The 13,503-nt window shown below is 53.9% G+C and overlaps 1 protein-coding gene across 1 annotated transcript in view; it reads right to left on the reverse strand.

Annotated features, from left to right (window-relative positions):
* LOC142908486 (ribonuclease inhibitor-like) overlaps positions 1 to 13,503 on the reverse strand; it is a 223,359-nt gene that overhangs the window by 155,994 nt on the left and 53,862 nt on the right. The gene's annotated exons all lie outside the window — the stretch shown is intronic.

Genomic DNA, 13,503 nt, shown 5'->3' on the forward strand with positions numbered 1-13,503 from the left:
CACACCCACACCCACCCCCAACACCCACACCCCACACCCCCACCCACCACCCAGCGGACCCCAGCACCCCCCCCCAGACCCACCCCCACTCCACCCCCACCCCTCCCTCCACCCACTCCTCCACTCTCCACCACCTCCTCCACTCTCCCTCTCCACCCACTCCTCCACTCTCCACTCTTTACCCACTCCTCCACTCTCCACCTCTCCACCCACTCCTCCACAGTCCACTCTCCCCACCCACTCCTCCACTCTCCACTCTCCACCCACTCCTCCACTCTCCACTCTCCACCCACTCCTCCACTCTCCACTCTCCACCCACTCCTCCACTCTCCACTCTCCACCCACTCCTCCACTCTCCACTCTCCACCCACTCCTCCACTCTCCACTCTCCACCCACTCCTCCACTCTCCACTCCCCACTCCTGCCAAACTCTTCACTCTCCACCCACTCCTCCACTCTCCACACTCCACCCACTCCTCCACTCTCCACTCTCCACCCACTCCTCCACTCTCCACTATCCACCCACTCCTCCACTCTCCACTCTCCACCCACTCCTCCACTCTCTCTCCACCCACTCCTCCACTCTCCACCCACTCCTCCACTCTCCACTCTCCCCCACTCCTCACTCTCCACTCTCCACCCACTCCACTCTCCACCCACTCCTCCACTCTCCACTCTCCACCCACTCTTCCACACTCCACTCTCCACCCACTCCTCCACTCTCCACTCTCCACCCACTCCTCCACTCTCTACCCACTCCTCCACTCTCCACTCTCCACCCACTCCTCCACTCTCCACTCTCCACCCACTCCTCCACTCTCACTCCCTCACAACTCCTCCACCTCCACTCTCCACCCACTCCTCCACTCTCCACTCTCCACCCACTCCTCCACTCTCCACTCTCCACCCACTCCTCCACTCTCCACTCTCCACCCACTCCTCCACTCTCCACTCTCCACCCACTCCTCCACTCTCCACTCTCCACCCACTCCTCCACTCTCCACTCTCCACCCACTCCTGCACTCTCCACTCTACACCCACTCCTCCACTCTCCACTGTCCACCCACTCCTCCACTCTCCACTCTCCACCCACTCCTCCACTCTCTACTCTCCACCCACTCCTCCTCTCTCCACTCTCCACCCACTCCTCCACTCTCCACTCTCCACCCACTCCTCCACTCTCCCCCACTCCTCCACTCTCCACCCACTCGTCCACTCTCCACTCTCCACCCACTCCTCCACTCTCCACTCTCCACCCACTCCTCCACTCTCCACTCTCCACCCACTCCTCCACTCTCCACTCTCACCCACTCCTCCACTCTCCACTCTCCACCCACTCCTCCTCCACTCTCTACTCCCCACCCACTCCTCCTCTCCACTCTCCACCCAATCCTCCACTCTCCACTCTCCACCCACTCCTCCACTCTCCACTCTCCACCCACTCCTTTACCCACTCCTCCACTCTCCACTCTCCACCCACTCCTCCACTCTCCACTCCCCACCCACTCCTCCACTCTCCACTCTCCACCCAATCCTCCACTCTCCACTCTCCACCCACTCCTCCACTGTCCACTCTCCACCCACTCCTCCACTCTCCACTCTCCACCCACTCCTCCACTCTCCACTCTCCACCCACTCCTCCACTCTCCACTCTCCACCCACTCCTCCACTCTCCACTCTCCACCCACTACTCCACTCTCCACTCTCCACCCACTCCTCCACTCTCCACTCTCCACCCACTCCTCCACTCTCCACTCTCCACCCACTCCTGCACTCTCCACTCTCCACCCACTACAAACTCTTCACTCTCCACCCACTCCTCCACTCTCCACTCTCCACCCACTCCTCCACTCTCCACTCTCCACCCACTCCTCCACTCTCCACTATCCACCCACTACTCCACTCTCCACTCTCCACCCACTCCTCCACTCTCCACCCACTCCTCCACTCTCCACTCTCCCCCCACTCCTCCACTCTCCACTCTCCACCCACTCCACTCTCCACTCTCCACCCACTCCTCCACTCTCCACTCTCCACCCACTCTTCCACACTCCACTCTCCACCCACTCCTCCACTCTCCACTCTCCACCCACTCCTCCACTCTCCACTCTCTACCCACTCCTCCACTCTCCACTCTCCACCCACTCCTCCACTCTCCACTCTCCACCCACTCCTCCACTCTCCACTCTGCACCCATTCCTCCACTCTCCAATCTCCACCCACTCCTCCACTCTCCACTCTCCACCCACTCCTCCACTCTCCACTCTCCACCCACTCCTCCACTCTCCACTCTCCACCCACTCCTCCACTCTCCACTCTCCACCCACTCCTCCACTCTCCACTCTCCACCCACTCCTCCACTCTCCACTCTCCACCCACTCCTCCACTCTCCACTCTCCACCCACTCCCTGCACTCTCCACTCTACACCCACTCCTCCACTCTCCACTGTCCACCCACTCCTCCACTCTCCACTCTCCACCCACTCCTCCACTCTCTACTCTCCACCCACTCCTCCTCTCTCCACTCTCCACCCACTCCTCCACTCTCCACTCTCCACCCACTCCTCCACTCTCCACTCTCCACCCACTCCTCCACTCTCCACCCACTCGTCCACTCTCCACTCTCCACCCACTCCTCCACTCTCCACTCTCCACCCACTCCTCCACTCTCCACTCTCCACCCACTCCTCCACTCTCCACTCTCCACCCACTCCTCCACTCTCCACTCTCCACCCACTCCTCCACTCTCTACTCCCCACCCACTCCTCCACTCTCCACTCTCCACCCAATCCTCCACTCTCCACCCACTCCTCCACTCTCCACTCTCCACCCACTCCTCCACTCTCCACCCACTCCTCCACTCTCCACTCTCCACCCACTCCTCCACTCTCCATTCTCCACCCACTCCTCCACTCTCCACTCTCCACCCACTCCTCCACTCTCCACTCTCCACCCCACTCTTCCACACTCCACTCTCCACCCACTCCTCCACTCTCCACTCTCCACCCACTCCTCCACTCTCCACTCTCCACCCACTCCTCCACTCTCCACTCTCCACCCACTCCTCCACTCTCCAATCTCCACCCACTCCTCCACTCTCCACTCTCCACCCACTCCTCCACTCTCCACTCTCCACCCACTCCTCCACTCTCCACTCTCCACCCACTCCTCCACTCTCCACTCTCCACCCACTTCTCCACTCTCCACTCTCCACCCACTCCTCCACTCTCCACTCTCCACCCACTCCTCCACTCTCCACTCTCCACCCACTCCTGAACTCTCCACTCTCCACCCACTCCTCCACTCTCCACTCTCCACCCACTCCTCCACTCTCCACTCTCCACCCCACTCCTCCACTCTCAACTCTCCACCCACTCCTCCACTCTCTACTCTCCACCCACTCCTCCTCTCTCCCACTCTCCACCCACTCCTCCACTCTCCACTCTCCACCCACTCCTCCACTCTCCACTCTCCACCCACTCCTCCACTCTCCACCCACTCCTCCACTCTCCACTCTCCACCCACTCCTCCACTCTCCACTCTTTACCCACTCCTCCACTCTCCACTCTCCACCCACTCCTCCACTCTCCACTCCCCACCCACTCCTCCACTCTCCACTCTCCACCCAATCCTCCACTCTCCACTCTCCACCCACTCCTCCACTGTCCACTCTCCACCCACTCCTCCACTCTCCACTCTCCACCCACTCCTCCACTCTCCACTCTCCACCCACTCCTCCACTCTCCACTCTCCACCCACTCCTCCACTCTACACTCTCCACCCACTCCTCCACTCTACACTCTCCACCAACTCCTCCACTCTCCACTCTCCACCCACTCCTCCACTCTCCACTCTCCACCCACTCCTCCACTCTCCACTCTCCACCCACTCCTCCACTCTCCACTCTCCACCCACTCCTCCACTCTCCACTCTCCACCCACTCCTGCACTCTCCACTCTCCACCCACTCCTCCACTCTCCACTCTCCACCCACTCCTCCACTCTCCACTCTCCACCCACTCCTCCACTCTCCACTCTCCATCCACTCCTCCACTCTCCACTCTCCACCCACTCCTCCACTCTCCACTCTCCACCCACTCCTCCACTCTCCACTCTCCACCCACTCCTCCACTCTCCACTCTCCAACCACTCCTCCATTCTCCACTCTCCACCCACTCCTCCACTCTCCACTCTCCATCCACTTCTCCACTCTCCACTCTCCACCCACTCCTCCACTCTCCACTCTCCACCCACTCCTCCACTCTCCACTCTCCACTCACTCCTCCACTCTCCACTCTCCACCCACTCCTCCACTCTCCACTCTCCACCCACTCCACTCTCCACTCTCAACCCACTCCTCCACTCTCCACTCTCCACCCACTCCTCCACACTCCACATTCTCTATTCTCTATTCTGTCTATTATTCTCTATTCTCTATTCTGCTATGTTATTCTCTATTCTCTATTTTTCTTTCTTTTCTATTCTTCTATTTATTCTCCATTTCTATTCTTCTATTTATTCTCTATTTTCTTCTTCTATTCTCATTTATTCTCTGATTCTCTATTCTTATCTATTTATTCTCTATTCTCTATTCTTCTATTTATTCTCTATTTCTATATTCCTCTACACCACCCCACACCCCACACCACACCCCACACCCCCCCCACCACCCCCCACCCCCCACCCCCACCACTCCCCCACTCCCCCCCACCCCCCCCCCTTCCCCCCCACCCCCCCCCCCCCTCTCCCCACACCCCCCCCCACTCCTCACCCCCCCTCCACCCCTCCACCACCTCCACCCTCCCCACTCTCCACCCACACACCCCTCTCCACACTCCTCTCCACCCACTCCTCCACTCTCCACTCTCCACCCACTCCTCCACTCTCCACACCTCCACACTCCTCCACTCTCCACCCACTCCTCCACTCCCACTCTCCACCCACTCCTCCACACTCCACTCTCCACCCCACTCTCCACACTCCACTCTCCACCCACTCCTCCACTCTCCACTCTCCACCCACTCCTCCACTCTCCACTCTCCACCCACTCCTCCACTCTCCACTCTCCACCCACTCCTCCACTCTCCACTCTCCACCCACTCCTCCACTCTCCACTCTCCACCCACTCCTCCACTCTCCAATCTCCACCCACTCCTCCACTCTCCACTCTCCACCCACTCCTCCACTCTCCACTCTCCAGCTCCACTCCTCCCACTCTCCACCCACTCCTCCACTCTCCACTCTCCCACCCACTCCTCCACTCTCCACTCTCCACCCACTCCTCCACTCTCCACTCTCCACCCACTCCTCCACTCTCCACTCTCCACCCACTCCTGCACTCTCCACTCTCCATCCACTCCTCCACTCTCCACTCTCCACCCACTCCTCCACTCTCCACTCTCCACCCACTCCTCCACTCTCCACCCACTCCTCCACTCTCCACCCCCTCCTCCACTCTCTACTCTCCACCGACTCCTCCACTCTCCACTCTCCACCCACTCCTCCACTCTCCACCCACTCCTCCACTCTCCACTCTCCTCCCACTCCTCCACTCTCAACTCTCCACCCACTCCTCCACTCTCCACTCTCCACCCACTCCTCCACTCTCCACTCTCCACCCACTCCTCCACTCTCCACTCTCCACCCACTCCTCCACTCTCCACTCTCCACCCACTCCTCCACTCTCCACTCTCCACCCACTCCTCCACTCTCCACTCTCCACCCACTCCTCCACTCTCCACTCTCCACCCACTCCTCCACTCTCCACTCTCCACCCACTCCTCCACTCTACACTCTCCACCCACTCCTCCACTCTCCACTCTCCACCCACTCCTCCACTCTCCACCCACTCCTCCACTCTCTACTCTCCACCCACTCCTCCACTCTCCACTCTCCACCCACATCTCCCCTCTCCACTCTCCACCCACTCCTCCACTCTCCAATCTCCACCCACTCCTCCACTCTCCACTCTCCACCCACTCCTCCACTCTGCACTCTCCACTCCACTCCTCCACTCTCCACTCTCCACCCAATCCTCCACTCTCCACTCTCCACCCACTCCTCCACTCTCCACTCTCCACCCACTCCTCCACTCTCCACTCTCCACTCTCCATCCACTCCTCCACTCTCCACTCTCCACCCACTCCTCCACTCTCCACTCTCCACCAACTCCTCCACTCTCCACTCTCCACCCACTCCTCCACTCTCCACTCTCCACCCACTCTTCCATTCTCCACTATCCACCCACTCCTCCACTCTCCACTCTCCACCCACTTCTCCACTCTCCACCCACTCCTCCACTCTCCACTCTCCACCAACTTCTCCACTCTCCACTCTCCACCCACTCCTCCACTCTCCACTCTCCACCCACTCCTCCACTCTCCACTCTCCACCCACTCCTCCACTCTCCACTCTCCACCCACTCCTCCACTCTCCACTCTCCACCCACTCCTCCACTCTCCACTCTCCACCCACTCCTCCACTCTCCACCCACTCCTCCACTCTCCACCCACTCCTCCACTCTCCACTCTCCACCCACTCCTCCACTCTCCACTCTCCACCCACTCCTCCACTCCCCACTCTCCACCCACTCCTCCACTCCCCACTCTCCACCGACTCCTCCACTCCCCACTCTCCACCCATTCCTCCACTCTCCACTCTCCACCCCCTCCTCCACTCTCTACTCTCCACCGACTCCTCCACTCTCCACTCTCCACCCACTCCTCCACTCTCCACCCACTCCTCCACTCTCCACTCTCCTCCCACTCCTCCACTCTCAACTCTCCACCCACTCCTCCACTCTCCACTCTCCACCCACTCCTCCACTCTCCACTCTCCACCCACTCCTCCACTCTCCACTCTCCACCCACTCCTCCACTCTCCACTCTCCACCCACTCCTCCACTCTCCACTCTCCACCCACTCCTCCACTCTCCACTCTCCACCCACTCCTCCACTCTCCACTCTCCACCCACTCCTCCACTCTCCACTCTCCACCCACTCCTCCACTCTACACTCTCCACCCACTCCTCCACTCTCCACTCTCCACCCACTCCTCCACTCTCCACCCACTCTTCCACTCTCCACTCTCCACCCACTCCTCCACTCTCCACCCACATCTCCCCTCTCCACTCTCCACCCACTCCTCCACTCTCCAATCTCCACCCACTCCTCCACTCTCCACTCTCCACCCACTCCTCCACTCTGCACTCTCCACCCACTCCTCCACTCTCCACTCTCCACCCAATCCTCCACTCTCCACTCTCCACCAACTCCTCCACTCTCCACTCTCCACCCACTCCTCCACTCTCCACTCTCCACTCTCCATCCACTCCTCCACTCTCCACTCTCCACCCACTCCTCCACTCTCCACTCTCCACCAACTCCTCCACTCTCCACTCTCCACCCACTCCTCCACTCTCCACTCTCCACCCACTCTTCCATTCTCCACTATCCACCCACTCCTCCACTCTCCACTCTCCACCCACTCCTCCACTCTCCACCCACTCCTCCACTCTCCACTCTCCACCAACTTCTCCACTCTCCACTCTCCACCCACTCCTCCACTCTCCACTCTCCACCCACTCCTCCACTCTCCACTCTCCACCCACTCCTCCACTCTCCACTCTCCACCCACTCCTCCACTCTCCACTCTCCACCCACTCCTCCACTCTCCACTCTCCACCCACTCCTCCACTCTCCACCCACTCCTCCACTCTCCACCCACTCCTCCACTCTCCACTCTCCACCCACTCCTCCACTCTCCACTCTCCACCCACTCCTCCACTCCCCACTCTCCACCCACTCCTCCACTCCCCACTCTCCACCGACTCCTCCACTCCCCACTCTCCACCCATTCCTCCACTCTCCACTCTCCACCCACTCCTCCACTCTCCACTCTCCACCCACTCCTCCACTCTCCACTCTCCACCCACTCCTCCACTCTGTTGTATACGGCCCTTTTTCCACAATTAATATCCATAAGAATATTCACGGATGCATACACATAGATTTCTTTTTCCTTTCTTTCGTGACAAACAATATATATTTTTTAATAATGAATAAAACCCGTAAGCCAGAAACACGAAAAACCAGATGTCGGTCATAAACAGACCATTAAAAAAATAAAGAAATAATAAAACTCTCGAGGCGAGGATGTTAGCAGCTATCTGCGAAGATCTCCAGATGAACAAGAGTTTGATGTGCCCTAAGGGAGGTCACGCAGAGGGAAGCCCTCCGCAAGCCAGAAATGAGGACGCCCACGGGTTAAACTATTTTTTTTAAAACAACGGTTCAAAATTAAAATGCAATAACAAGAATAAGCTAAAGTTAGCGGTCCTCGCGCTCACTCCAATTAAGACCAGGCCACCAGATACATCAGTGAATTATTATCCAATGATTAATTCGCTATCAAATGATTTTCACCTTTAATACTTTTACTGTTAAAACAAAGCTTGGAGCAGGAATACCGATTCACATCAAAGGTTATCGAGAAGGAACGAGACAATGGGCAAACTTGCGAAAGAGTTTAAACAATATCCCAAGCAACCCCGACCACCTTTGTCTCTCTCACAGCGCGGAGAAGCAGGAATCACACCTTATCACAAGGGGCCATCTGGAAAAGCCAGCCGGGTTTGATGAGGAGACACACCCACCCCACACACGGCAACCAGGAAAAGAAAGTTTTAAAGAAAATTGCAAAATAATATTAATAATAACAACGTGTTAACCTTACACGACATTCCATTATAGAACCTTACAGAACCAAGGGATATGGATTCCAACAATCAAGAAATGGACCTTTTAAACTCAGGATGATAATTATTTTTCTTTTTAATAATTCCATCATAACAATTCGAACCTCAGTAAAACCGAGAGGTGTCGGGAGGACGTAGTTACAAACACGAGTCTTGGCGAACATGGGACCAAATGGTATTTGAGAAATATAAGTCGAAAGAATAAAGAGGTGCTCCCGACCACCTTTGTCTCTCCCGAAGAGCGCGAGAGAGGAATTTCACGCCAAGACAACCAGAACGTTATCGCGGGGACCATCTGCCACACACGGAACTTAGTAATAGCCCCCACCCCACCCTGCACACGGGCAGCAAAAGAGCGAGCGAGCTTTAAGTTAAACTGTCACACATTTATAAACGCACAAAGTGACGAAAATTAATAAACTAAGTAAGAGCCAAGGCAACGGGGTGGATTAGGCTGGTAGAATGTGGAGTCGAAATGATATTTGCAAAGTATAGAGAGATGGGAAGATCCCGGCCACCTTTGTCTTTCCCTGCAGCACGTGATAAAATGCATACGCTCGGAAGAGCATCTTCACTTGGAAATAAATCAAATACTATGAATCACAAGCAGGATCATAACTGTGTATGATAAGATACCAACTGTGATGTGAAATGTTAAACTTAAAAAAATCTTAACCATTTCTTTGTGCGTCGGAACGCGTACAGAAAAGGGGGGGGGGGGGGGAACCCGCCTCTCTCTCTGGGTGGAGGGATTAGACAACCAGACGCCACCAAGATGAATCGAGGTGTCTGTTGTCTTGATGTTTATGGCTTGAGGAAAGACCCGAACAGGACCGTGTCATAAATGACACACACACAAACATACACACTGACACACGAACCCCCCCACCACCGACACACGAACCCCCCCCCCCCCCCACCGACATACGATCAGATCAAAGATAGCTCTGCCTCGTGAGGGGGAGCCGAGAGGGAGAGAGATTTTTGGCATAAAAAGGAGCCGTTTCAGCATTGAAATCAACTCATCAGCCCTCGGGGCCAACTCATCAGCCCTCGGGGGCAGCTCAACAGAAGAAGACTCATCTCAACTCAGCTCAACAGAAGAAGACTCATCTCTACTCATCTCAGCAGAAGACCCGCTCAACTCATCTCAGCAGAAGAACAGCCATCACCGACGCCGGAGACGTCTCTACAACTCGCCGAATTGGCGATTGTCGCCGATTGGCGACCCGCTGCCGCTGTTAGTGGCCAGCGCCACCACGAGCGAATCGTGAGCCTGCAATCTACAACCGCCGACGACGGAGCACCAGCGCGCCGCTGCGGGCGTGCTTCTAACGCCGTCTACCAGACGGTCATCTCAGCTACAACAACGCATCTACTCGTTCACCAACGTCCGTCGAGTCCGAACCAACTACTGAAAGAAGAATCAACTGATACGTATGATACACTGCCCCCCACTACACGACAAACCAGACGTCTGCTTGACGCAAAGAATCGATTCCGAACATTGGCCTACTCTTTCACCACTCATACCATTCAACACACACTCACGGGTCATTAACAAAGCCTAAAAACCTCAAGCCATTGAACCATCCGTGATTGTGGAAACATCGCAACGACCGAGTGAATAATCTATCGTTTTTAAGAGTGTTCATAATTTTCTCTGTAATGTTGTGCTGGGGTTGTACTTCTAACCGCATAAATTACCAACTGACCCATTAACAAGGATTCATTCTTGACACCTCACCACGGAGCGCCGCTCGCGGGGATAGAGAGCGTGTTCAACCGGTTCCCTGTCAGGGGTCTGGCCACAATTAATTAAAAGATTGGCCCGAGATAAGGATATCAAAAGAAAACATCGCCACCCATTGAGTCGCGTTGAGAAGTTGATTAGAAATACTTGAGTCGTTCGTTAATATTTGTCTTTCTGCATAATCTTGCTGGTATCCACGAATGAAATAACGAATTGAAACGCATATTTGTGCCTCCAAGAATAATACTGGTTGGAGTGCCCTGTCAACGAGTAGCGTTGCATAATAATCAGTCATCCTATTGTGAACAACGTGACAATAATTGCATTAAGGGCCGCGCATGATCAATGACCGAATGCTGTGTTGTGTGACAATTCAAGTAACGAAGCATGGTGGCCATCGAGTGGTGTTGATAAGGCAATTCGAAGTATTTCAGTCGAACGCTTTAAATTCATAATCGTTATGAATCAATGAACGAACATCAACGTGGTACTGTGCTGACGATTTCAAGCATAATAACTTCGCATATCAGGATGTATTAAGGATTGGATACGAATCAAAGACCAAGTGCCGTGTTGTGTAACAATTCAAGCATACGGGTTTGCATATTATAAAGTTAAGGTTTGATAGAATAGTTCGCATGTTTTTAATCTCTCTCTCAACAACCGATCGATTGCGTTACGCGTCGGGAATTAACCACAGGTGCCGCTATCGAGGTGAAACAACGCAATCGTGATGGTATCATGTTAACGCTGTGTTGAAATTCCAAAATCCCGACATTGAGTTTTTATATTATCCAAAAATTAAAGTTAGCTAGAAATAAAATTGATTAAAGCAGAAGGTTTGTGTGTGATTCTTCCTGAAATTCTGCATAATATTGTTCTGCGTTTGAGATCTGAATCCTGGGGACCTATCATAAGCACACTATCACCACACATAATCCATAACACACATAATCCGTAATGTTCAATCGAGAGTAATCGTATTCTTATCGATAATACGGAATTAAAGAGCAGAGTCGAATCGACTCTCTCTCATTCACGCTCACAACGCCTGCGTCACTGCATACGATTAATTGCGTTATTCCAATTCATAACACAATCCTCGTCACCGAGGCTCGACCTGATAATCCATAACGACCTGCATTATCATAACCACGCCCACTCGCATAAATTAATACAATTATCTCTCGAATCCGCATAATTTATGCGCATAATTACACTGATTAACATAATTTCGGATAAATTATGCAAATCTCAAATTTCATTTAATTTTTATTATTTTCATCAATTTTCATAACACCTATATATACAACACACCCCCTCGTGCGACATTCCAGCCTTCATAGGCGCTGCTGGCTAACAGCACTTGCCCCAACATTCTGGTTAGGCTATTCGGGGGATGACTGTCGCTGTTTGTGTGTGTGTGTGCTTGCGGGCATTCACCCCCAAACCCCCCCCGTGTGCAGTTATGGGGACTCATTATGCCCCCTCCCGACAAACGGGCCCACATCCAGACTCAAGGTAAGTGACAATAAAAACATATTTTTTTTCTATTTATGTAACTTTATTTTTTGTTTACCATACAGTATTTATTACAGTATTATTTGCAAATGTATAATATTCCGTGTTATGACTTTAACAATGCTTCCAATTTTTTGTTAAACCGTAATACATTTTACAACACTTCCAGTATGTGAATTTAAATACAGTACACTATTTTATTCAGACTTATGAACTGTTCGACTTACTAACGATTCTCTGTAATGGAATCCAAAAGTTGTACTATTCATTAACAACACCTCCCATTGGTATGGTTGACTACATGTGATGCAAAATAAGTTAAACATAGATAAATATATATTGTACAACACTTTCCCCAACAGTGTGTTGAGGCTACATGGGGGACCTTTGTGTTTGTGCTTGTGATTGTATTGTGGAGGCCTTCTTAGGTGCTGCTCCTTGCTAATAGCACTTGCCCCAATAGTCTCTTGATTCTATACGGGGAACGTTTGTCTTTGTGAATAATGTTTTAATTGGGACGGTGTCATTTTCAAAATTGCCCCAATGTTTTTAAATGGTCGACTTGCGTTTCAGCCATTTTCGGACCCAATTAATACATCTCTTCATTTCTTGAGCTTGGTGGCGGTGGTGGCAGCTGTGGCAGCGGCGGTGGCAGTGGCGTTGGTGGTGGTGGCATCTTTGTAAATTTGAGAATTGGCGCATTTCAGCTCTTTCAGCTGTCTACTGAGATGCCGGCACTCTTTGCGCATCTTCTCTTCGCCGTGCCACTTTTCCTCGTGACGCGCCAGCTTCCCGCGCAGCCTAAACTGCTTCTGCCCTCTCTGTGGATTCAGGAAGTTCAACTCCCTCAGGTGGATGCGCAGCGACCTACGGAGACCTTCCTTTTTACAGCGCAGCGACATTTGCCGCTGTGCTGCATTGCAGTCTCGGAGAAAATCCGCACGGAGAGACGCACGCTCGCAGCAAGGCACTCTCGTCGACTCCAGCTCCAACTGGTGCTCTTTAAGCTGTTGAACCAGGCCCCTGTTCTCTCTCTGGAGAGTCTCTCGGTTATCCATCAACTCCTCCTGCTGCTGCTGTAGCTTCAGATGGGGCGTCTTGTTCTTCTGACAGAGCTCCACATTCTGCTGGCCCATCATCTCCCTTTGCAGCGTCGTGGTCTCGCGGTGAAAGTCTGAGATGGAAAGCGTAAAACGAAGATAAATGAAGATCCCCATCCCAAGCAGGGCCAAGAGCAGAACGCCAACGATCAGCAGCGCCATGCTCAGCTCGTGTTGACGGCACGCGGGACAGAGGCAAGTGTGATGCACGTCACGAAGGGGCGTGTTATTTATACCAACGTCATTACCGGATGTGACGTACACCTTGACGGAACAGTCATCCCTGCCCACTTATTGTCAATCATTGCCAACCACGTGACTCCACGGCCCCGCCCCTAACCGCGCAGCTCCTCCCCCATACTCTTCTTCCGCCTG

This window comes from Petromyzon marinus, assembly GCF_048934315.1.
Source record: "Petromyzon marinus isolate PM22_M1 ecotype Great Lakes invasive population chromosome 84 unlocalized genomic scaffold, UKy_Petmar_22M1.pri1.0 chr84_unloc.4, whole genome shotgun sequence".
Lineage (NCBI taxonomy): Eukaryota > Metazoa > Chordata > Hyperoartia > Petromyzontiformes > Petromyzontidae > Petromyzon > Petromyzon marinus.